The sequence below is a fragment of the Cyprinus carpio genome, chromosome A11 (assembly GCF_018340385.1).
Source record: "Cyprinus carpio isolate SPL01 chromosome A11, ASM1834038v1, whole genome shotgun sequence".
NCBI classification, from domain to species: domain Eukaryota; kingdom Metazoa; phylum Chordata; class Actinopteri; order Cypriniformes; family Cyprinidae; genus Cyprinus; species Cyprinus carpio.
Window position 1 is genome coordinate 20,012,226 of NC_056582.1, and position 23,527 is coordinate 20,035,752.

Sequence of the window (23,527 nt, forward strand, 5' to 3'; positions counted from 1 at the left end):
GTAAACAAACATTAACAGTAAAAAAAACAAACAAAAAAAAAACAACAACAAAAAAAACAAAACAAAAAAAAAACAACAACACCCCAAAACCCTTTGGGTTATTTCCCACACATTTGATAAAATAAAACCTTTTTTTGACTAAAGAAATTTTAGGTGAAAAATGACCTGTTTTTTATTCAGCCCCATTCTTCTACTGTTACGTCATTGTTTTTTATCCATGGGACCCCGTATTACAAAATTTAGAATTTGTTTACATTTTGGGACTTCAAAAAGCCATGGAAAAACCAAGAGACTTTCAAAAAATGGTTTACCATATACTATGTCCAAAAAAACATGGGACTACCAATTGATATTTTTTGTTTCCCATTGTTGGTTGTATCAGTTTATCTTTATGTTATAAACGTCTTTTGAGATTTTTAAAACCCTATGAGGGACTGGTGGAAATTCAAATTTGTGAGACTTCTAGCCCCACTGCAAAATGTGTAAATTAATTGGGAGATCTAAAGTTTAAAAAATAAGTCAGAATAACCTTTAAGGCAAAAACAGGTCACATTTCTCGGCATACATCATCAAGGATGTCTTTTTTCAGAAAAGTAACTATTATAAAATTTACTGTGAGGTGTAAATTATTGTAATTTCTTTCTTACTTTGAAATGTAAAGGCTACTTGTCAGCCTCAATGACGTTTGTGGCTGACAAATGTAACCCTTTTGGGAGGGCGCACCCCTCAAAATTAGAGAAAGCAATTGGTTTTTCTTATTTTTTTTTCAGAGTCTTCGACCCTGCTGTTGGAGACCCACTGTCCTGGGAAGTTTAACTCTAACCTAATTAAACACACCTGAACCAGCTAACCAAGGTCTTCAGGATCAGTTGACAATCACAGGGAGATTGTTGAAGCAGGACACAATTAAACTTGGCAGGACAGTCTTCAGGAGCAGGTTTATTCAGACAGAGAACATCCCAAGCCAAAAAGTCCCTCATTATGTTTCAAAGGTGGTAAAAAAATCACTTAAATATGTTTGCTGACACTTAACCTTTAGGTCCCATCTCCTCTCCCTCCAAAGGTTAACTGGATGACACATCACTCCAGCAGCACTGATATTGACAGCACCAAACTCATCTGTGTATAATTCTCTGGATTCTCTGTGATTGTGTTGTAAATTTGTGTGCTGTTGGAGTGCAGGGATTGCCACTCTCAGCCAGGGGCATTCTTGATGACCGTGTTTACCGTGTCACTAACTGAGCCCTGACATCTCTTGCCCCACAGTGATGAGAGTCTCCTGATAACATGCGACAAGCAGCCCTCATCCCTCAGATGGGTGTTTCTATATCGACTAGACATTCACAGCGCTGTGGTGTGTGTTTGAGCTGGCACACTGAGTTTGTCTGGTTAAAAGTGCCAGAGGCCAGCTCTAAAAGTAATCTCATGTTTGGTGTGATTACTGAAGGAAACTTCAAGACTAAACTTGATCTCTGGAGTTACTAGAAGAAGCTTTAAAACTATATTTTGGCTATTATCTGTTGACTGTTTAGTTTTCTCAGTAAGCCAACATATAGAACCACTCCTATTTAGCAGCCTTCGGTAGCCAGACATTTATTGATTGGCAGTTTTAGAGTCCTTTGCGATTGTTGTGGTACATTATATGAACACGAACCCCATGTCACACTGTAGGATCTTAGTTGTCATAATGTCAGACTGTACGACAGTCAAGACAGTCTGGATCTTGTGAGCCAGATTTGAGGATCCCTGCTCTATGCATAAGGCTACCTCGTACATCTTACAGTGTTACTTGAAAATTTCAGGCAGGTGTGTTGGAGCATGGTTGGAACTGAACTCTGCAGGACAGTAACTCTTCAGGAGCTAAGAACTATGCGCACACACACACACACACACAAAAAAGCATTTGAGCATTGCGTCAGTGACCTTCTGTGCCTTTAGAGGGTCTCCGCAAAACTAGATCAGTGGTTCCACTCTTGGTTATGGGAACGTACCCCAACACGTCACATTGTTCTGGCCCTCATGTAGGGTTCTTAAGTCTGCATCTTAAGGTCCACTGTGGGATGCAGAGTTTTGTTCCACCCGAATTAACCCCAAATTGATCAAGCTAATTAAGGTTTCTTTGAGATTGTTTGAAAATTACAGGCAGATGTGCTTGATCAGAGTTGCAACTAAATTCTGCAAGACCAGGGACCTCCAGAAGCAGAATCAAACCTGCTCCTGAAGGCAACTGCCTTGCAAAGTTCGTTAAAACTTTAATTAAACACACCTAAACCAGTTGATTGAGGTTTTTGAAACAGGTTTCTGGGGGTAAATTAGTAAAAAAAAAATAGCAGGAAAGTAGCTTTCCAAGAAAGGGATTAAACACCTCTACCCTAATCAACAGACCTGATTTAACTTATCAGTTGAGGAAACTGCAAATATTGGACCTTGTCATATAAGGGAGACATCCTAAAATTGCTGTTGGGTATACTCCAAGGGGAAATACAGAAATAGATAAACTACACTGACTGGCATTTACCTTCAAATTTGCTTCTAACTATGGGCTCTACTTACTCTGTAGTCAGGCCAGTGTGACATAGAAGATGGCTGAAAGGACAGCCAGATGATGCACGGTTCGGGTATCAATGGTGAAGCGACTCTGCCTTGGCCCTCGTTGAATTGCTTGGACACTTCCTGGTCTTGAAGGCATAGAAGGTGCAGAGGGATGATGAGGTGCGCAGTTTGCCAGGTTGAGGGACCACCAGCATGCTTGAGTCCAGGCTGTTGCATTTTCAGAGTCACCACATCTCTACGATCTGCGACCCACCTCTTTCCTTACCCCCGGTGCCTAAACCATACAGACCAGATAAGAGCAACCAACAGCTGAAGTGGAGACTCAGTCGCGGCACAGATTGCTACTTGAGAGGCAGGGCTGATGAACCGTGGTGCGTTGTGGCACTGTCCCTTCGCCCCACCAAAGACCGTGCAATCCTGTTGGTCTGAGCCGTCAGACAAAAGCCGAGAGTAGCAAACAAAGCAAAGGAGGTGCCAAGCCCAGAAGACATTCGCGGGGGCACACAACTGCTGAAGGTTTGGCAATGTAAATAAGAGAGGTCATTGGCATAGCACAGGAGCACACCAAGTAACTGCAGGATGTCACGAAAGTTCTCGACCGCTAGCTTTTACCACGGGAGTATCATTGTTTTACGTTAAGAAAAGCCCAGCCACGGCAAGCGTACCCAGCATCCCCAGGACAGGCGATAGTAACAGGTCCCTACTGCCCATGCCATCTGAACCAGTGGATATGCTCCTCTGAGCTCATAGCACCCTGTCAGGTTTTGCAAGGGGGCCATTCTCCAAATCCACAGTCCATACAGGTAAAGCTCATCTAGGAGATATTGGGTGAGGTTGGCATGGGATGCAAATCCAACAACACACATCCCCAGGCTGCATACTTTTAGCTTCATTTTGGTTGCACGCTGGGTCCTGCACTGGGATGTCGGAACTACTCCAGCAGCCCAAAGGCACCACACACACAGTATTGAGCCGCGAGAAGTCCCTGTGCCCAGTAGCTATCTTCCGGGTAGACAAACTTGTTTTCCTCTTGGCCCGGTAGTGAAGAATGTTATGGCGACCCAGGCTGTCACCTAATGGGGTGAACCGGGACCACATTCTCAGTTGTCAGCAGGCCTGAGAAAGGAGCTGAAAAAGGTTTAAAGACATTACCTTTGTGGTGGCTTAAAGCTAGGAGAGTGTGTGCAACATAAATTTCCTTTAAAAGTGATTGTACAGTTAATTTTAAATTCAGGTTAAAAACAACATTAAGTAAATCAGTATATTGTCAAAAGGTTGACAAACTGAGGTCTATTTGCACCTGGATTTTACAGTCAGTAATCTAACTATTTACCTTATTCTGAATAAGTCAATATTATAAGCCATGTATTTTACAATTAAGTTGCCTTTAGAAATATTCCTTTCATGTTTCCTACTTTACATGTTATAGTACCATAGGAAGCCGATTTTAATAGCACAGGTCATTACGTCCCACGCATTGGAAGCCCTCAATATTTCCCCTCCTGAATTTTACATATCAACATGACAGTTGGGCTGTCGGTACTGTACAAGTTTTGGGGTTTCGGTTTTTTAATTTACGAAAGTTCAAAATGCCGTGTAATGCTCTACATGCGAACAGACGTGAAGATAAAAATGTGCCTTCTTGCTTGAAGCCATGATCCTTTGTTTGCCATCAAACGGCTTTCAGTGGGAGACAACATTGATCTGAGTGACAAATCAAGTTTCGGTGCATATTACGACTCTATATGTTAGATCTAATTATAGGAGTAGAATAAAAGAGCTTCCTTATAGGTTGGGAGGAAATGTCTATGGCATAAACAGGACTAGTGTAACTTGAAAGGTCTCGTTGGTCAGCTAACTCTACTCACCATCAAAATTAGTCTTGAGATAAACTCCGGTAGAACCGCTGGCCATTGCCTGGGCGTCATGGAATCGCAAACCTTTGTGTATTGGGGCACAACGCTTGCGCAATGTTGTGTAGGGCATAGGCCATCGCCATAGGACTGCTATCACCACAAACATGATCTTTGATTCTGGACTTAAAATGACCCATTCCTAAGGCTATTACTGGCACACCCTTGTTAGTCGTAGATGACAGGACCAAACCTGTGCTCCTAGAATTCTCTAAACCATGTGGGTTCCGTGTGTTCAAATCTGGTGTTAGCTTGGTGAAATAGTCCTCAAACTCCCTGATGGAGTATGAGGCAAGCTCAATAGTGAAAGCCCCGTTAGCAGCCTTCTCGCTGCCGTGGACTACACTCTCCTGCGCTCCCCAGCCATCACTGGCCACCCAAATGAAGTTAACATTCATCCTGGTGCTGCAGCGAAAGCAGTTCCTCTTTGCATCTTCACTTTTAAGTGTAAAAAGGCTCACCAATTTGCGCATTGGCTTTTTGCTGAAGCCGTGAGCGAATAATAACATTTTCATAATTTCCTCTGTTGACTGAACGGTTGACTTTTACTGAAGTTGCGCATGCAGAGTTGGGCGTAACTCTGGCTCTTGTTGATGAAATGAATCAATACCCGGTCTACAGTGTTCCCCTCTGAGGCTACAGTATAGAAACCATCAGTCCAGTTGAAGTATCGTATGATCTCAGACATGGCTTTAGCTTGATAGAAGTCTGTGGACAGTCTGGGCAAAATACTCATAAATGAGATTTGTCACTGAGCTTGGCACTAGTGGAAGCCATTAAAGTTATCTGTGGGATCTGGAAGAGTCTAAGAAGGTTTGACACCTACAAAGAAAGCCAGAAAAATAATTGCTCATTAACGCACGCAATACTTCTTTGCTATAAATCGCAATTTTATCCAACCATTTTATCACACTTTGCATAGACCTGAGCTTTAGCAGTTTTTTTAAAGGAATTATACACATATCTATTTTAGATATGACAAACTTCACAGTTTGAGTTGAATTACTGAAATGAACTTTTCCACGACATTCTAATTGTCGATGCAGCCTGTAGATAGCACAAAAGTGGTGCAACTGTTTACTGAATTTGCATCTTTTTTGTCAATAAGATAGATTTATACCTTGCTTTATGTCATAAAATTAAAAAACCCGCATTTTCCAAATGAGTGAGTGACGGCTACAGATGACCTCTGCAAAGCATGTCCCAATCAAAATATTTTTTGCTAGCGTGTGAGGGGGGGGAAAATACAGGCTTTTTCTTTGTTTATTTTGACCTCTGTCCTGTTTTCCTATGGCTCCCCTCATCTGAGCCCTTCGTTTGCAGGCCATAGTTTCATGGGACTCAGACAGACCTAATTTGATCGCACAGTAACTATGTATAGCGCGACAAAATGATTTAATGTGCCTAGGTATGTCGTGCAAGATGTCCTCAGGCCGCGCTAGACACACCTCCAAAATCTGAAATGGCGATGCAGTCCATTTATGCATTTCACTGACAAAATTTTGAAAGAAAATGGGCTGTTTTCACTGTGAGAATGCAATGAAAATCTTGTTCAAAGTCCCAACCATAAATCTTTGTATTTGTATTTTATAAAGAAGGTGTTTATCACAAGAGGAAGACGGCATATTTTCTAATTTGCATTTTTTCTTCTGTTTTCTTATAGTCCTGTGGCTCAGTTCTAATGATAAGTTAGCGAAGCTCCTCTCGCACTGGAAATTATGATAATAGCACAGACTCCAGGGACTTTGTGTAATGACAGAAATTCTTGTCTGAATTCACACCAACACATGTAAGTGTTTCAGATGTTTAAAAAAAGCTTTCAGCATAGTTATAGATTTCACTCACATTTAAAAATCATCAAGCTTTTAAATGTCAATTCCTTAATGTATCTAGTCAAGGTGTCAGTTGTAGCTGCCTTTAAAAAACCACACACAAGAAAAATGTATGGTGGTTGAAAGATTCTTTAAAGCCATACTGTTTTTCCATTATTATTGTTGCTTCCTAAAATCCCCAAGGAGAAATAAGCAGACCCAAATGAGACAATAATTGACCTACAGCCAATTATAGAGCAATAAAATTGTTATCTTGTTCTCAGGACAATTCAATTCTGACGGAGCAAGAGCTGACTGACAAAACTGTTTTGTGCCAATAAGGTGGATAGCATGTTTAAATATCAATCACAAAATGATTGGGTTGTACTTGTTGGGTTTAGCTCTCAACTGACAGACATATAAAGCTGATGGGTGAAGCACTCACATGTCGGTTTCTGACAAGCACACTTAAAGAACCTCCATTCATTGTCAAGCCTGAGGGAGAGCAGACAGTCTGCTAAGAGGTGGAATTGAGAAAATCTGATTCATTTAGACAAGTGCAGTTCTTCACAGAGGAAGAACACTAGTTTGGCATCTCACCTCTGCTAAATTTGACATTGTATGGGCTAAAGCGTAAATAAAAGTGAGAAAATCAATGAAAAGTGGAACTAAAGTAATCATTCATTGTTACTCAAACTACATTGCCATTGAATTTGCTCTGCTTTTGCCTTAGCATTTAAATTTCTAAGGAATTGCACACCACACCCACTCATTAGAAAAGTAGAAAAAAAGGATTTAACTGAGCAGTGGTGTTAATACTTGTGAGCTGTATGCAAAATCTGATGCTGTCATCAGCACACCTCTTAGGCATCACTGTCCACGGCTTCTCAGCTTTAGAAGCTCGAGCAGATGTTGATATTCCAGTTACCTATCAACACATTACATTTTTTTTTCCCCAGGAAGCAGAAACTGCCATAACACCGCTGAAGCATTTGACAGGGACCACCTGAGCTGACACTAGTGCGAACACTGCTGCCCTACTCAGGCAGCGGAACATGGAGATATAGATCTTGCTGCCTACCGCATTCTCTAAGTAGGAAAACTGCTGGTACTTTTGGCATGGCATAAAGGGCATAATGTGTAAAGTAAAGGTCTCCCGGCAAGACTCCAAAAAGCCATAATATGTGACAAATGTCATTGGCTACTGAACGTGGCTTTATGTGCAAGTATGAAAATTATATTGTCAGGTCAGGCTACAGCTGCAAAAGGAGGGTATCACAAGTCAAAATGATTACTTGCGAGACGCTCGAATATTGAGGTCGCAGTAAACAAGCAACCCAACATGACCTAGTAACCCCGCTAGCAACGCCTCTCTGTGATACACAATGCGCTAGGCAAAGCACACAGCTAGACAGCTGTATGCACTCATCTTACACTTAAAAAAGAGATAACTGGATTTATGCGTGTTAACAAGAACAGAATATTCCAGAGTATTTCTACTTCCAAATTTCCCAATCATTATTCCAAGATTGTTAGCTTGTGAAAGTTACTAAGCAATTTCTGGTGTGTCAAACATTATCAAAGCTACAACTCATAACACTCTTTTTTTTTTTTCTAGTGATAAGCCACAGTGGGTTCTCATACAAGTTGGGGGAGGTCCGCGATCCACTAGCGGGTCCTTAGGCTACAGTTCAAGGGGGTCGAGTAAGATGACGTGCTAAAATTATTTAAAAATAAGGAAAGCTTCAAAAGAAGCTGAACATGTCTAAAAAATTAAGATGTAAACTGACATCATAATTTCGTATATTAATTTAAATAATATGAGGGGAATTTTGAAAATGTTATTTTAAGCGTCCTGACAAGAGTAAAGGGAAACTAGTAAAAACTTTAAAAAAGTGCATGACAAAATATTGTTTTCAGCCCAACTTCTTTGTCTGCTTTTCTAGTTATGTCTAAGTGCTAAAAATATGTTACTGGGGTAAGAGGTGTTGTGAAATTGTCCATTTGTCAGTAAAAATAACCAGATAAAGGTTAATGGGAAAAAAATAATTCCTTTTAAGTATTGTCTTGGACAATAGTGGGGCCTCAGATATGCAAGAGATAGCTGAGAACCACTGACTTAGGGGTGCAACATCGCAACAGGCAAAACACCCCTCAACACGCTGGCAACAAGCTTCATAATAGGAAGCATCCCAATAAGCAATATGGTGAAAGAGAAACACATCGTTTTTGGAGGCTAATGACACTTACAGAAAATATAGCAGTGCATATATTTAGTTGTTCCTGAACTGTAATTGCCTAATTTAACAATATCAATTGAGAAGTTAATAACATTCTTAAACTAGTCGCGGGCTTAAAATCCAAATGTTTCATGAAATCTATGGTTAAAAACACGTCGGGGTGTCTGTCCTGAGTGGATTCGGGGGGGGGGGTTGTAATGGGGCTGGGGCAAAAGAATGAATAAGCGTCTGACCCCTGTCCTGAATGTGAAACCGCACACCCAAATGACAAGGCTAAAGCGGGCTCAACAGTGATGATACTGTGACTTGCAAAGAACCCCTTTTCAAGCTTTCCCAGCCTCCTACTAACATAACAACACCATTTCTCCAGGACAACTTCTTCACGCAAGTGCTACACAGCCAAGCAGCTCCGTACTTTCACTCTACGAGTAAGAGTGCAGAGGACTTGAAAATGATAACAGAATGACAAATCAATAAACGTGGTATGGGCCATAGTCGGTCTGAAATTGGTTTTGTTTCAATGATGTGCTAATTATTTTATGAATATTCTAATTCTTTAAGTCTGTGGGAATGCACCAATGATTTGGCATTTATATGGCATTTAATTATAAAGCGTTATTTTTCTTGTTGTTTTGGGCTTCACCTAAGGATATAGACCCACATGCAGTTCGCAAACCTATATACATCAAATTTTCAGTGTTCTCAGACCGGTAGGTGGCACAGCTCAAAGCGACATCATCTCCATATGAGTGAGTCATCTTGTAGGCCCCACTACCACCATACGCTTCTGAAGCCAGGCACAGGTTGTTAATAATACAAGAACCTCTAACAAACAGTGGACTCATGGCAAACATCCTGCACCTTCATGCAGACTCACAAGCATAAAATCATCTAACAATTACTGGTTCTCCACAACAGGCCTATTCTCACAAAGGAGACTGGCATTTTGTCAGCTAGATTTCCAAATGCATGGTGATTATTCTTTTATAATTGCTATGTCTCACGACCACCATCCCCCTCATTTCTGTGGGCTGGAGAAAATAGGTGAATAATCTATTCCGGTCACCTTGGTGGGGGAGAGAAAATGTGCCAGAGATTAAAGGATGCGGGCTGGGTGGCTATTTATTGGTTGTCAGTATCAAATATCATAGGGCGCAATATGTGCCAAACTCTAGCAATGTCTCACATACAGACAAAATCTGAAACAAATGGATTTTCTGTCTTTTTAATTCGTGTCTATCTGAAATATGAAACAACATTTCCGATGTGCAGATTGTTAAAGTCACAAATGCAAAATCCTTTATTTGCCGCCTGAGGTCGTTGCAAAACCTGACTAGACTGTGGGCAAACATGTATGAACAATGAGGAACCGGCTTCTTTCAAGGCTATCTAAAAACGATGCGCCAAAGTGTCCGCCATTTGACTCATTCCTGAATGTCAAATGATAGGCTTGTGTGACCAAAAATTTGAGGCTATTTTGCGATGATGATCTGCCAATCCATTGAAAGCGGTTCACTAATGAGAGAGCTGGGAATCTCGTGAACTCTGATCAGTATTGCTTGTGAATGAATCATTTAGACGCAGGTTTGTGAATCTGGATCAAACTATTCATTTAAAAAAATCACAATTCAGACATTGGTCAACACATCTTATCTAACCTCATCTACAAAACACATACACTTATTACCTTACAGAAACGTTCATATGTAATTGCAATGCTATGATTTGTAGATTGGATTTAATAAATTACACATTGAAAATTCTTGCAACTGGTTTTGTCAAAGGTGTTTTCATGGGCATGTGTGAGCCGTGAGATTTTGATGTTGACCCCAGTGAACAAGCGGGTGCAATTTATTCAGAGTTTTGAAAAAGCTTTGGTTCTCTTATCACTACAAATTCAAATTACGTCAGAAGATTTGGAATATAGTGCAGGACTACCGTATCGACTAACTTTATGACACTTTATGATGTTTTTTAGTGTTTTGTTTTTTTTGTCATTATAGAGCTTAGACGTGAGAGTCTTCATATAATGTTGCTGTTTTTGGGGCCATCAAAAAATTCAATAGGTTTGGAATGACATGAAAGTGACAAAAAATGAACAGAAATGTAATTTTTGGATGAGGGGGGGGGGGGGAAAGCTATTCTTTTAATATCAAAACATTAAATAAAATACAGGCCACATTTTCCAAGATGTTTGCTCGTAATGATGCGGGCATTATGAATACGAATTTAAAACCATGAGATATTAAGAAAGGCTATCGTGAATGAATGCGTTGCATTGTGAGTTTTGAAGCCATGACGATTTTGTTCCCTCTCTGATGGGGACGGCATGTCACTCACAAAATAAGCAGGATAGTCTGGCCAATCTCATCACCACCACCCACTCGGCAGCACTCGATATAGGCTCTGCATCCCGCCACCATTACCCACACATCACATTAAGGGCATTGTACGTCGTTATCAACCAATGAATGGTAATGTGTAAGCCTCTGATTCTGTCTTACAATCCAGATGGCAATGGGTGAAAAACAGGTGTGAGAAAACGGAAGCCAGGCCCCGATAGGACTGTCAGTGTCGCTACCATGTGTGTTAGTCCTTTATATTCATGTTCAGTCTGGTCATGCTTATGTTTGGGTTCGCTGCCAAGAGCGTCTCTCATTTACCACTGGGCCTGTATGAGCTCCAGGTTTGCTGAAGACCCCCAAGATCAAAATGCTCTTTCTCTCTTATTCCGCCCCAGCCGTGCTTGGACAGGTGGGCATGGGCTTTGGCAGGCCTTGTCAAAGGCCCTGTTGGCCAGGCACTGTTGGAAAGGGAGCTGCTCTAAGACCTTCAAGTTGCGGTCGCTGGCTGTGACATACTTCCCACAAGAGTGTGAAACACTCAAATGTGTATGTCTCTGCACAATATATTGTGCATGGCATAAAAGCATCAAATTCTTGCTATATTTGTTATATATACTTAAGTTGACAGACAAAAATTGCCATGAAGTTGAAGTCGAATTTGCCATGTGATTAGCCACTTTGGCGGTCACAGGAAATGACATCATATAGCAATGCTGAATGTCTAAAAAAAAATCACAAGAAAAAAAAAAAAAAAAAAAAAGGTATGCGCACACAGTCTCAAACCCTTTCAATATAGCGACTGTCCCTGCCATTTTTATTAGTTTTTTATTTAGATTAAATTTTTTGATTTCTTTTTTTTTTATTTTAGTTATTTTAATAATTCAACTTAACACTTATTTCATTCAGTTGCCAAGGCAACATTTCTATTTTTTTTTTAAAGTTTTTTCAACCAGTTATCTATTAATTATTCCTATATAATTTATTTCAGCATTATTTCAGTTGTTGAAGATTTTTTAATAATATTACTTGGTTTACTTTTAAATTTAAATTGTGTTAAATTTTACTTCAAAACATGTATGAGTTTCTTACTTCTGCTAAACACAAAAGAACATATTTTAATGATGTGATAGTGCCAAACTGTTGACAGTAGCCACTGACTTCCATAGTATTTATTTATTTCCATTCTATGGAATTCAAAAAGACTTCCTTTCCTCCAACATTTTTCTGAATATCTTCTTTGTGTTCAACAGCTGAAAAGAAATTCCATATTTTTTTTTTGGGAACAAACATGAAAGTGGGTAAAAGGATGAATATATGAACCAAATTAATTAAATTATATGAAAATGTAATTTCATATAATATGACCCCATCATTTTGCAACCCTCTTTGTTGTGTCTTGAAGTGTGGGCTTAGATGTGTGTGTACAGCAGTTAGCAATGTAAATTCCAGCACAACTGGCTTAACAATTAAGCCACGATTCCTACCGTATAAAGTAAGAGCGCAGGGCAATTAGCACTCAGTCATCTCATGCTAATCACTGCCCAAAGGCAGAGAAGCATAATTAACAAGCTGTAGATCACAGTCTCTGGACTCTTCACTCAGGAGGAGGTCAGTCCTGTAGCAGAGGAAAGCTATTGTGCTGACAGAGCTATGGGCGATAATAATGAAATGTGTATAATTGTTTCGGTTGGATAGGGAGGAGTTGAGTGTAAAGTAACTAAAAGAAACATGGTCAGAAGTACTTCCTTTTTTATATTGTATTTACTAATATGATAACACTTTCATATTTCATATTCATGTCTTTGTGTGAGAAATGCAAAGAAACATTTGAGAAGTTGAGAAACTGTAGTAATGTAGTCTGAGGTCTTAGTCTCGCGTAGCCAGACCTTTCAGACTAACGGCTGAAGGTCTGGAATTCATGGGTCAGCTTTGCATTGGACAAGGCCCACCTATGAGGCTGTTTATGACTGACATATCAAAAAAAGTACAACCAATCACAGTTCGTTTCCGTTTCAGCATCACGTTGTCGGGGGCGTGGAAATGTCGCCACAATAACAGTCCAGTGTGTAAAACTCTCGGACGTATTTGAAAGAGTCTATGCCGCGAACTTTAAAAATATTTCACATACTTTTGAAAAATCCAGCATTTAGTTGATCCTGATAAGCGCTCGTCGTCAAACGTGTAAACACAACGGCTTTCTTCTTTCGTGAGGGGGTTTGGCGTTATAGCATCTTTGTTTCCAGGCGGAACGTTAAAGAATGCAACACACGCGTCTCCCGGAAATCCTGTATAATTTAACCAATTCGACGATGGACTTTGAAACTCCTCAAGTGTTTCCACTTTTGTCTGTTCGGCATATTGCATCAGACGTTGCAGCCAACGGTGTATATAGGTGCTGGATTGATGATGCAAACGTCTGGGCTTACTCAGGACAAATAAACTGAGGCAAAATGTTTTGCAGGGGTGTAGCAACCACTTTTTCAAGGTTCAGTGAACTTAAATTATATTGTAAGAGTCGCAAAACAAAACTGCAGGCAGCTGCATAATACAAAGATTGACCAATCAGAAGCCTTTGTTTGCTTTGGTAATGCATTGAACTATGCAGAAGAAGTAATTTTACCATTGCTTGTACCCACTTATCTGCCTTTTAACTACTGAGGAATTGTTACATCACATAATAATATTTCATAAACCAGTTCTTTACAAATTTAATAATATGATCATTGTTTTTTTTTTTTACAATTATGGCAATACGATTTGAATGTGCTTAACTGTTATGAAAATACAAGGTGACCAGGTTTATTAAACACAAGTCAAAACCTAACTGACCAACCATCTAGTCATATAGATTTATTTTTTAGAAAGATATTCCATTGTGAACTGCTTTGCATAGTGCAATAGTATTTTAATACTGTTGGATCCTATTATAGTTTTTGTTAATATTTTGAATTAGATTTTATTTTTGTACTTTGTTGTGTATTTTAATTTTAGTAATTAAGTTTGAGTAAATTTGCTGTTTTGATATTTTCTTTTCTAAATCTGTCTGTAGTTTTTTTTTTTTTTAAATAAAGCTTAAGTAGTTATTTTTTAAACTAAACAAAAATGAGAAATATTGCCTTGGTAACTAGATGAAATAAAATAAGTTTACAGTGTATGCTTTTTTTCTTATTTGTTTCACTTAATGTTTTATTTTATTTCAAGTAATGAAAATGGTGGGTTTGTTTTATGATTTTAGTTTTAGGCACTGCATTTAGATTGCTGTACTGTCCACCTTACCTGTATAGCAAACATCACTATATGATCCTCCAATCACTCCAGAGATGGCCAGAGGCAATTCGTCCGGCACAGGATTTGAGGGGGGGAAGGAAGGACCATCGGGACAGATTGAAGCTGGCTGATGAACTTTTGTGAGAGAAGCCCTCACGAACGAACGTCCAGTGACTGCTCTAGTGCTTACGTGTCTTTGGAGCAGGTGCTCCAGTATATCAGGGCTCCCAGCTTCAAACCAGGCAGGATACGGTTGTCCTGATTAATTTCGTCCAGTGCCAGCAACATGGCCTCCAGCCTCTGGATCCCCCGCTCTTCATTTATCTTACCGCAATCCTCCATCCCTTCGCCCTTCTCGTGCACGGGGAACAGCCCTCCGATCACCAGGTCTCCATCTATGATGATCTCCCGCTTGGATCCGGCCAGAGGTGGGGTGTCCCTGGGGCTCGTTTGGGCCAGAGGAATTAACAGGAACAGGAATATGGGCATAACCCCAGCCATGACGGGGTTATGGAGGTGAAGTGCTCTTATAACTACCCTGTGTGGTTTAGTTGGTTGAGATATTTAATATGTCCTGCCGTTGATTGTGGACGCATCTCGGTATCTTCTCTGCAACCTGAAAAAATAGACATGAATATCATTGACTCATAATGCAAAATAAACAACACTGAAAATGAAAAATATCATTTTATATATGATTAATACTTCTGATAACAGAAGCATACAATGCACAGAGTCACATATTACATAAGAAATTGAATCTGCATAAGGTTTTGTGGTGGCAGTGAGGAGGCGGGCATGTCTATAGATAGCAATTCATCCTGATTGAACTCAACATTTGAGAGGTGAGGCTCTGTTTTCTAGCTTCATTAATTCAGATACATCAATAACTCCCCGCGATTCCGTAATTTTCTCATGGTGTCAAAGGTGATGGATATCATCTTTTTGCGTGGTTATGAAAAATTACAACCTGAAGGAAGAGGATGAAAAGATGAAACGATAAATAATTTCAGCTGATAGGAAAGTCTTTCGCAACTATATTTCACACACTACTGATAGAGCTTTCATCTCTATTTAGAGATGCCAGACTATCTTCTTTACTTGTCTAATACCCCTTTGCAAAGATTATTATGTATTTTACTTCTATTATTCATTTTCAGATGGTGTATGTTTTTAAAGAGCCTTTTCTATGCTGGTTTGGGATAGTTCTCTTTGTATGGCATTAATTATATCTTTAGAAATGACTAGATGTATCTGGTATGGTGGTGTATTTCCTGACATATATGTGTGTTTGTTTATATATATATATATATATATTATATATATATATATATATATATCTATATATATATATATATATATATATATATATATATATATATTATTTCCTGACATATATGTGTGTTTGTTTATATATACATATATATTATTTTCTCAGGAAATACACATCCCACCATCACAGTCCACTTCTGGCTGAATGGCTTACTAGTCCTGATCTCTTCATTCTGTGTAAGGGCTGTTATCATTTTATTTCACGTTTCATTATTTGTTAGATAAAATACATTGAATCAGATTGCTTTGAAGCGTAACAGTACATCTCTCTTCAACAAGCGGCACAATTTGAGGTATCATATACGGCTGTAGCACATATGGTGCAGGACGAGTTACATGCCAAATTTTTAATAGTTAGGGTTAAGGGTTTTGAAAAATAATGAGCAATAATTATACTGATGCTTGTCTTAGCCAGCACCTAATTATAAAATCTAACATATGTTTCTTTCACATTTTTTTCCAGCTTTGCCATTTGATTGTGAATCATTTTTGAGTCACTAGCAAGTTTACCCTCTTCTGTAGTGCAAGATATAAATATGAATTGCACAGCAAAACAGTTATAAATAATACAGTATATATTTATAAATTGAATTTTTTATGCCTTAGATATGATGATGATGAATATGATTTGAACATTTGAATGTGAAGGAGATGTTCTTATGAGCCTCTGGACACCACTAACTTTTCAAAAATGCCATATGAGATTTAATTTAAGATAAAGCACCTATGCTCCCGGTGTTTGCCCTCTTGTATCCTTCCTGCTGGTGTAATGAGGCAACATCTTGTTTATTAGGTTTCTATTCCTTAACGTTTGTTACCATGGAAACCAGAAAAAGTGGGTGGGTTGGGGTGGCAATGCAGTGTGATAAAGATATACATGTATTCTAATTAATTACAAGATCTGTTATCATAGGTGGATTAAATTGAGGGATTCTAGCAAGTTAATAAAGTTGATTCCTTGTAATGTCGGGACTTCATAAAATTGCATTTTTCAGATTCTGATCTCAATCTTCCGAAAATTAAAAAAAAAATTGTTCTTACAAGAAAAGATGACATTAGATTAGAATAGATACAACTATCTGAAAATCTGGAAACTGAGATTGCAAAAAAAACGCAATATTGAGAAAATCGCCTTTAAAGTTGTCCAAATGAAGTTCTTAGCAATGCATATTACTAATCAAAAAATTAGTATTTACTGTAGGAAATGGACAAAATATATTTATGGAACATGATCTTTACTTAATATCTTAATAATTTTTGGCATAAAAGAAAAAAATCAATAATTTTGACCCATATAATGTATTTTTGGCTATTGCTACAAATGACTTAAGACGGGTTTTGTGTGGTCCAGGGTCACATATACTAAATATATACCTTTTTAATGAACTACTATGTACCCTTTTAGTGTTAAATAGTGTTAAATACATTTAAAGTTTGTACCATAGGGTACCGCCCGAGTGACAGCCTTGTAGCTTTTTTTTCTGAGAGTGTAGGTGTGTTCTTTAGCTAATAAAAATGTGCTGGTCTCTCTCAGTCCCCAAACAAAACATTACGGGTTATAATTAGTTCACAGGTTTCTAAATTTCACCAACAGCAGTTGACCAAAACCACAAAAACATTTAAATGACATTAAAAACTAATCATGGCTTTTCCCTCTTCTCTGGAACAGATGGAAGCAACGGGCACCCTCTGTTCGCTGGACAAGAGAAAACTGTCAAGGTAATGAACCAGTCCATGGTAATGAACAGAGGTCTGGATATTAGTAGATCAGTAAAACATAGAGGTCTCACTTGAATAATGAACATTCACTCAAGTTTAAGGCCACACAATGTCCTCAGGCGTAAAATATCAAAGTATATTTTAGGTTTTAATGTCAATATCTCAGGTTTTACACTTGGGGGAAAACTGTTAACTGAAGAGTTATTGAGAGGAGCCATCATTACTGTGCTCTTGAATAAGGCACTTCAACCAAGGTTGCTCCAGAGGCACAGCGCTGCAATCAGTGCACTGTAAATCGCAAAGGAAGTAAAACATGTACAAAATGACAAGCGGTCAAAATGATTTGATTTAACTCTTTGGCTGTGCTAAAACAAATTCTTTACCTAATTTGTTGTTCACGATCAAAAATGACCGGCCTTTTAAAAATTACTCATCACCAAATCTTGGATTCAGTCTTTTCATTCAATTAGCACAGGTTTTGCATTTCTTTTTGGAACTATTTGATCATAGACCTCATTGATTTGAGCTTATTGTTTTAATAGAAAAAAAGGCATTTTTTGTGAATAATTTTGGCAATGGGCGACTCAAAAAGCTGAGGTGCATAAGCTCAAATCAGTTCCAAAAAGAAATACATAACCTGTGCCAATTAAAAGAAAATTAAATGAAAAGATTGAACCCAAGATTTGGTAACACTATCTACAGCATAAATTTTTCTGTTTTTTTTTTGTTTGTTTTTTTGTAGTTCGGTCATTTTTGACAAGGTGTAGAAATGTAGAAAAATTATAGAACATTTTTTTTTTGGGAAGATGTTGGACCTTGTGTGAGCAAAGCCAGTAAATTTTAGTCCAATGCAATAAAATTAACTAGCATTTACAGGGAAAAAAGGAAATTGTCTCCAGGTCAAAATGACCGGAACACAACCTGACGGTTAAATTAAACAAATAATAATACTTCTTTGATTTAAGTTAGGTAGTTAAATTAAGCAGCAAATAGAGAAATCAAATGCTGACGATGATTTTTTTTAACTTGCAGACCCTAGTCAAGTCCAACAAATCTGATTCATAGCTCAAATCTGACGATGATATCAGCTTAGTTAATATAATAATCTAATGATTACATCAGTATATAAATCTTTATGAGATCATATACATTTTTCTTAATGACATGCAATCAAATTAATTTAATTAATGCTCATATCTGATGGGAGAATGAACCTTCTCCGCCAGGTTGTGGCATGATAATTGTTATTAATGGACTTAATTTCATTGTTTTTTCAGTGTAATCTGATTGAGGGAGCACACCACACGGATCCAGTCTCTAACCCCCAGGTTATTTAGGCCATGAAATCCATAAATGCCCAAGTAACCAAGGGAAGCACATAATATGCTGGAATTCAGACCTTGTGGAAGAATTAATTCCCTTGATTCTCTTGTCTTGGCAGCATTTACGTGTATACTGAGAGACCAGATGGGATTTTACCAGTTTAAACTGAGTGATTTAATATCTGGATGACATATATCAGTGTAAAAATATTACATATTATTCCCAAACACCCTCACGTACAATTAAGGTCCTATTTTCTTTTTATAGGAACCCACTCTGGTTTCATTGATAACTTCTGGAGCTCAGCCAGAGCAGTTGAATGGCTTGGTAAGGTTGCCAAGGACGAAAGCATTCACAGACATGGAGCAAATTAACTATGAGATGTTTATCTCAGCACGTCCAATCAGCTTTGCTCTATGGGTTGTTATGGATGCTTTACACTATTCAGATTCAAAGTGTCAGCGGATGAACAGAACAAAGTGTTCAGTTTTGTAAGAAATTTCTTTCTCAACAGGAAAATGGCATGTAAATGCCATTTCACATGTAATGAAAGGTGTTCAAAGGCAAGGGTTGTGCTATTTCATATGGTATGAATATAATTATTCATTAAGGCTCAGTGTTTTTTCTCTCTTTGAACTGGTGTCAACAGTACAAAACATTAGAGAATTTATAAAACCGTGTCACTGCAATTGCTTTGTTGTTTTTTTAAGGTGGTATATTATTATAATGATTTGACTGTCTTCATATTCAAGCAGTTTTGAATATTTTGCTTGAATAAAATGCATTTCATTCCAGAAAACTAACACATAAAGCACATGTGATGAAATGCGTCAACAATTCTGAAAAGCCTGAAAATTTTTTCTGGAGGATGGCTGCAACTTCCACATGTGTCCACATTTGTCTGAAATATTAATCATGAAATACATAACCAGGGTTTTACAAAATTTGCATTAATCCAGAAACTTGAAAAAAAAAAATATATATAATCATCATTTCAGTTGATCAGAGAGTAGAGCGTATCAGATTGTCAGTCCACACTTCTTTTGTGCTCTAATATCAAGTTGCATTTACAGTCCAACAAAGGAGCAATATCTCATTGACATCAAACGCAAGCCTGTCCTGTTTGTATTCTATCACACGACAGGTTTGGGCTCAATAAATTCCAAAGCATCCGTGCACGCGCGCGATAGAGGCAATTCTCTGGCGCTTTGTTTGGGGCGGGGACAATTACTCTTGGAATTATGGCCGCTTTGCTCTGATTATTGCTGCATGCTAATAAATTGTTCCCTAACATAATACTAGCATTTTCGCCTGTGTTGGTAAACATAAACCAGTCCTGACATGCAATTGATTTTAAAATTAACGAAAGTGTGCGCAAATACGTGCGTACTGTGGGCGCGTAAATAAAATGCGTCCTTGCTTACCTGTGATGAAAGGATTTGGCAGAAATTCAAAACCTTGTGCAACTTGTTTCAATGGTGCAAAGTTGGTTTTGCTTTGGAGTTGGTGAGAAATCAGCTTCCATTTATGAAGTCCCCACAGGTGCAGGTGTTATGTGTTTGGATCTGTCCTTGGTGGAGCGCAGGAGGTGACTAAGAGGAGGAGGAGAAAGATCTTACCTGTGCACAGTAGAATTCACTCGAAATGATGAATGCTTTCTCATTAAAAGCAACGTGCACCACAAACACCTTCTTTCAGCCCACCTAAGTCCAGTTTAATGGCCAGGTCGGTGCTTTCTCCTCATCTCAGGGTTTCGCGAGAGCGCAAGAATTCAGTCCCACACCACCTGTCCATCGTGAAGAGGTTTAATAATCTCAAGCTAAATCTCCACGGATCCACGGTTCGGTTCTCCCAGTCACGACTTTCCAGTATCTCTTAAGTGAAACTTGAGAGGTTGTTATTGAACAATATTGGCCAGACTTAAGTAGCAACCACAGTAACCACATGGTGAGGGGACTCACTGTGTTATGATTTGAATCTTTTTTAATTTCAAATAATGGTTGTTGGTGTTCAAGGTTAGAGCTTCAATGCATTCCGTGAGGTTCGGGTGGAACAGCTACCACCCTGCGCCCCTTTCGTGTACCTCTCTCTCTCTCTCCCTCTCTCTCTCTTTCTCTCTCTCCTCTCACTCTCTCACATCTGACCGCTGTCACCCTGTGAAGATAGGTGGAGTCACCAAATGGTTTTCACGCTGTGAAATTGTTTATTATCCAGATATTTTTAATAATGGGGAAAACGTTGTTCTGGCGTTTTAGGCTAAGTAGCCTGACTGGTAGACAGGTTTTTGGAATTTCAATTTATGCATTTATAAACACTGACTGAATTAACGCTGAATATGCATATGTTAATATGCAGTAAATATCTTTTAAAATGTAATAAAACTCTTTAAAACAACAGGTGCAGCGCTCGCGACCGAGCACGCGACGCCCATCTGTCACGTATAGAAAAAATATATAATGTAGGCCTATGATTTCCACGGTTTTTTTAGGTATTTTGTAATGTAATAGAAAACGAACTATGTAAAATTAATATGTATTTAATAAAATAATAAAATGAATAATATATACAATTAATAATATTTGTAAAATGCTGTTTTCAAATGTTAATACTACCCAGCGCGATAGTTTCTGCAGCAATGCAAAGCTTATGAATATTTAATGAGGCAAGCACTGAGGCAGATTCTGATTGGCTGTCCGCTCACCCTCTATGGAAGTACCACACGCGTATCGCACCCCGACCAAACAATTTTTGAGTGCAATGCGCAGTTTGCCCTGTTGGTGTGCAGTAATGAAAGAAAGTAATTTATTGTGTCATAACTTTTATGACAAGAAAAAAAAAAAAAAAAAAAAAAAAACAAAACGCAACAGGAGAACACGTGCAGAGGAAGAAAGTCGCATCTTCATCAGAGCTTCCACCAAAAAGATACAGGTAACTTAGCAGGTTAATTTCAGTAATGTTCACTATTCAAGTGCACACTTTTTGCTCCATGATAAACGGTTTTTAATAGTGATTTTATAACTACATATGAAGCAATTATGACTATGCAAACTTTGCAAAGGGGCAGCTACCAGATGTAACACCTGAAATAAATAAATTCCAGTCAAGCTCATAACAACAAGATAATATTTAACTTACATCGCAGCCTTAATTATTTAAATATTTAAATTAAATAGGCATATATATATATTTATTTAATGTAGGGTTATTACCATTGCCAATATTATTTGCCTTTATAAGTAGTAAATAAAAGACTGTGCAAAGACATAATCCTAATATATTAATAAAAAGCATTCGTCAGTTAATTGACAGATGAGACGTTAGAAGTCTAGAATTTAGATTTAAAAAGATAACGGATGAAGGACCAAAAATGAAAATTCACTTGTTATTTATTGTTCAAACTCTAATGTCATGTCAGCTAATGATTTTTCTCTGTCTTCTGTGGTTCTGTCATGCTCGAAAAAGGACAAAATATCATAAAATCACTGTTACTGTGTTCTAGAAACCGCCACAGAACTTTTTTTTTTTAAACAGCATGAGATGAGAGAATTATAGCCTTGTATTAGCATCCTCTACAATCCAGCAAACACAGAAGCCTAATTACACATTTACATTTAAGCCAAAGCAAAGGAAATGCTGCCCACTTGCAGGATTCGATTCGCAGGGTTGATTATTTCTAACCCAAACTCTTATGAAAGGGCGCTTTAAATGGTGAGGCCATTTCATCTGTGCAAGACAGCATAAAAGAAGGTATTATCATAGAATGAAACTTAATGTACTGATGCCTCTGGGAGAAGTTCATACTGTAAGTATGTATCAGTAGAAGGCAGTGCTTAAGATCCAAGTTCCAGAACACTGGTGTTAAGATCCCTCAAGCGCTGTCCAAGTTCAGTTCTCAACCAATTAAAGGGGAATCAGGAGGGGGTTGGTCGCTGATGGAGAGAGACGCACCGTGACGGGAGCACAAAGCTTGCTTTCTCTTCCATACACACAAGTAATTTGGATATTTTCAGAGGACTTTGGAGAGAAATGCACATGCACCACAGTGGTGATTAGAGCAGCAAACACTTGCAATAGATTATATAACAGCCACCTCTAACACAAAGGGACCAATTTTTTGCCTTGAAAAAGAGGTCTGTTCAACATCATAATGGCAGAGAGATCCAGAGGAACGAGACAAAATAGGGGAGCGCAAGGACACGCAGATATGATTATCAGAAATTGCTCCAAACTTTTCCACCCAAATGGAAGTACAGTAGTCTAATTTGTCAAATTCTCAGATCAATCTGAAAGCTGTGGTCAGCCCTCTGGGAAAAAAAAAAAAAATTGTTTAGAGGTTTGTATGATGCAACAGCATGTAAAACTGTCTATTTCCATGCTAAATAACAACAAGCTTGTGAATCGTTCATGCAAAAATAATGACTATTTGTTATATTCGGAAGTAAAGTACCGTTGGAAAATAGTGTGAAAGTGAGGTTTTTATAAATAGGTCAGCCATAATAATTGAACGTTCAGGCTGTGTTCTGAAGTGTTGCAGAAACGAATTGTTGATTCTGTGCAGGTTTAAGAGGTCAGTTTAACTTAACAGGGCCGTAATTTCTCAATCAATCTAAGTCAAAGGCAAAGGATCAGGGTACATTGACTAGTCTAGATTTCAAATCTTTGAAAGATATTTTGTGTGTCTAACTAGATATTCTGATCACACACACACACACACCACACACACACACATATATATATATATATATATGTTTTCTCTATATATACAGTAAAGGGAACTTTGTTAATCAAGTAAGTCTTTTTTACTGTTAAAACTACAAACATTAGTTTTTGTACAATATACAGTCTCATCTTTTCTAATGGTCCTGGGCCAGCATGAGCTGCAGTGTGGACCAGACTTGATGGTGCAAGTCAAACACTATCATCAGCAAGACTGTTTGAAAGAAGAGGGAGTATTTGATACACTTGACCGTTGTCTGTGTGCTTTTTGAAAACTTCTTTAGATGTCTCAAGAGGCAGTGTTGTGA

General features: G+C 38.3%; 1 pseudogene; it reads right to left on the minus strand.

Annotated features, from left to right (window-relative positions):
• Window positions 1-2,621: 2,621 nt before the first annotated feature.
• Window positions 2,622-14,662, minus strand: LOC109078332 (annotated as a pseudogene).
• Between the last annotated feature and the right edge of the window lie 8,865 nt (window positions 14,663-23,527).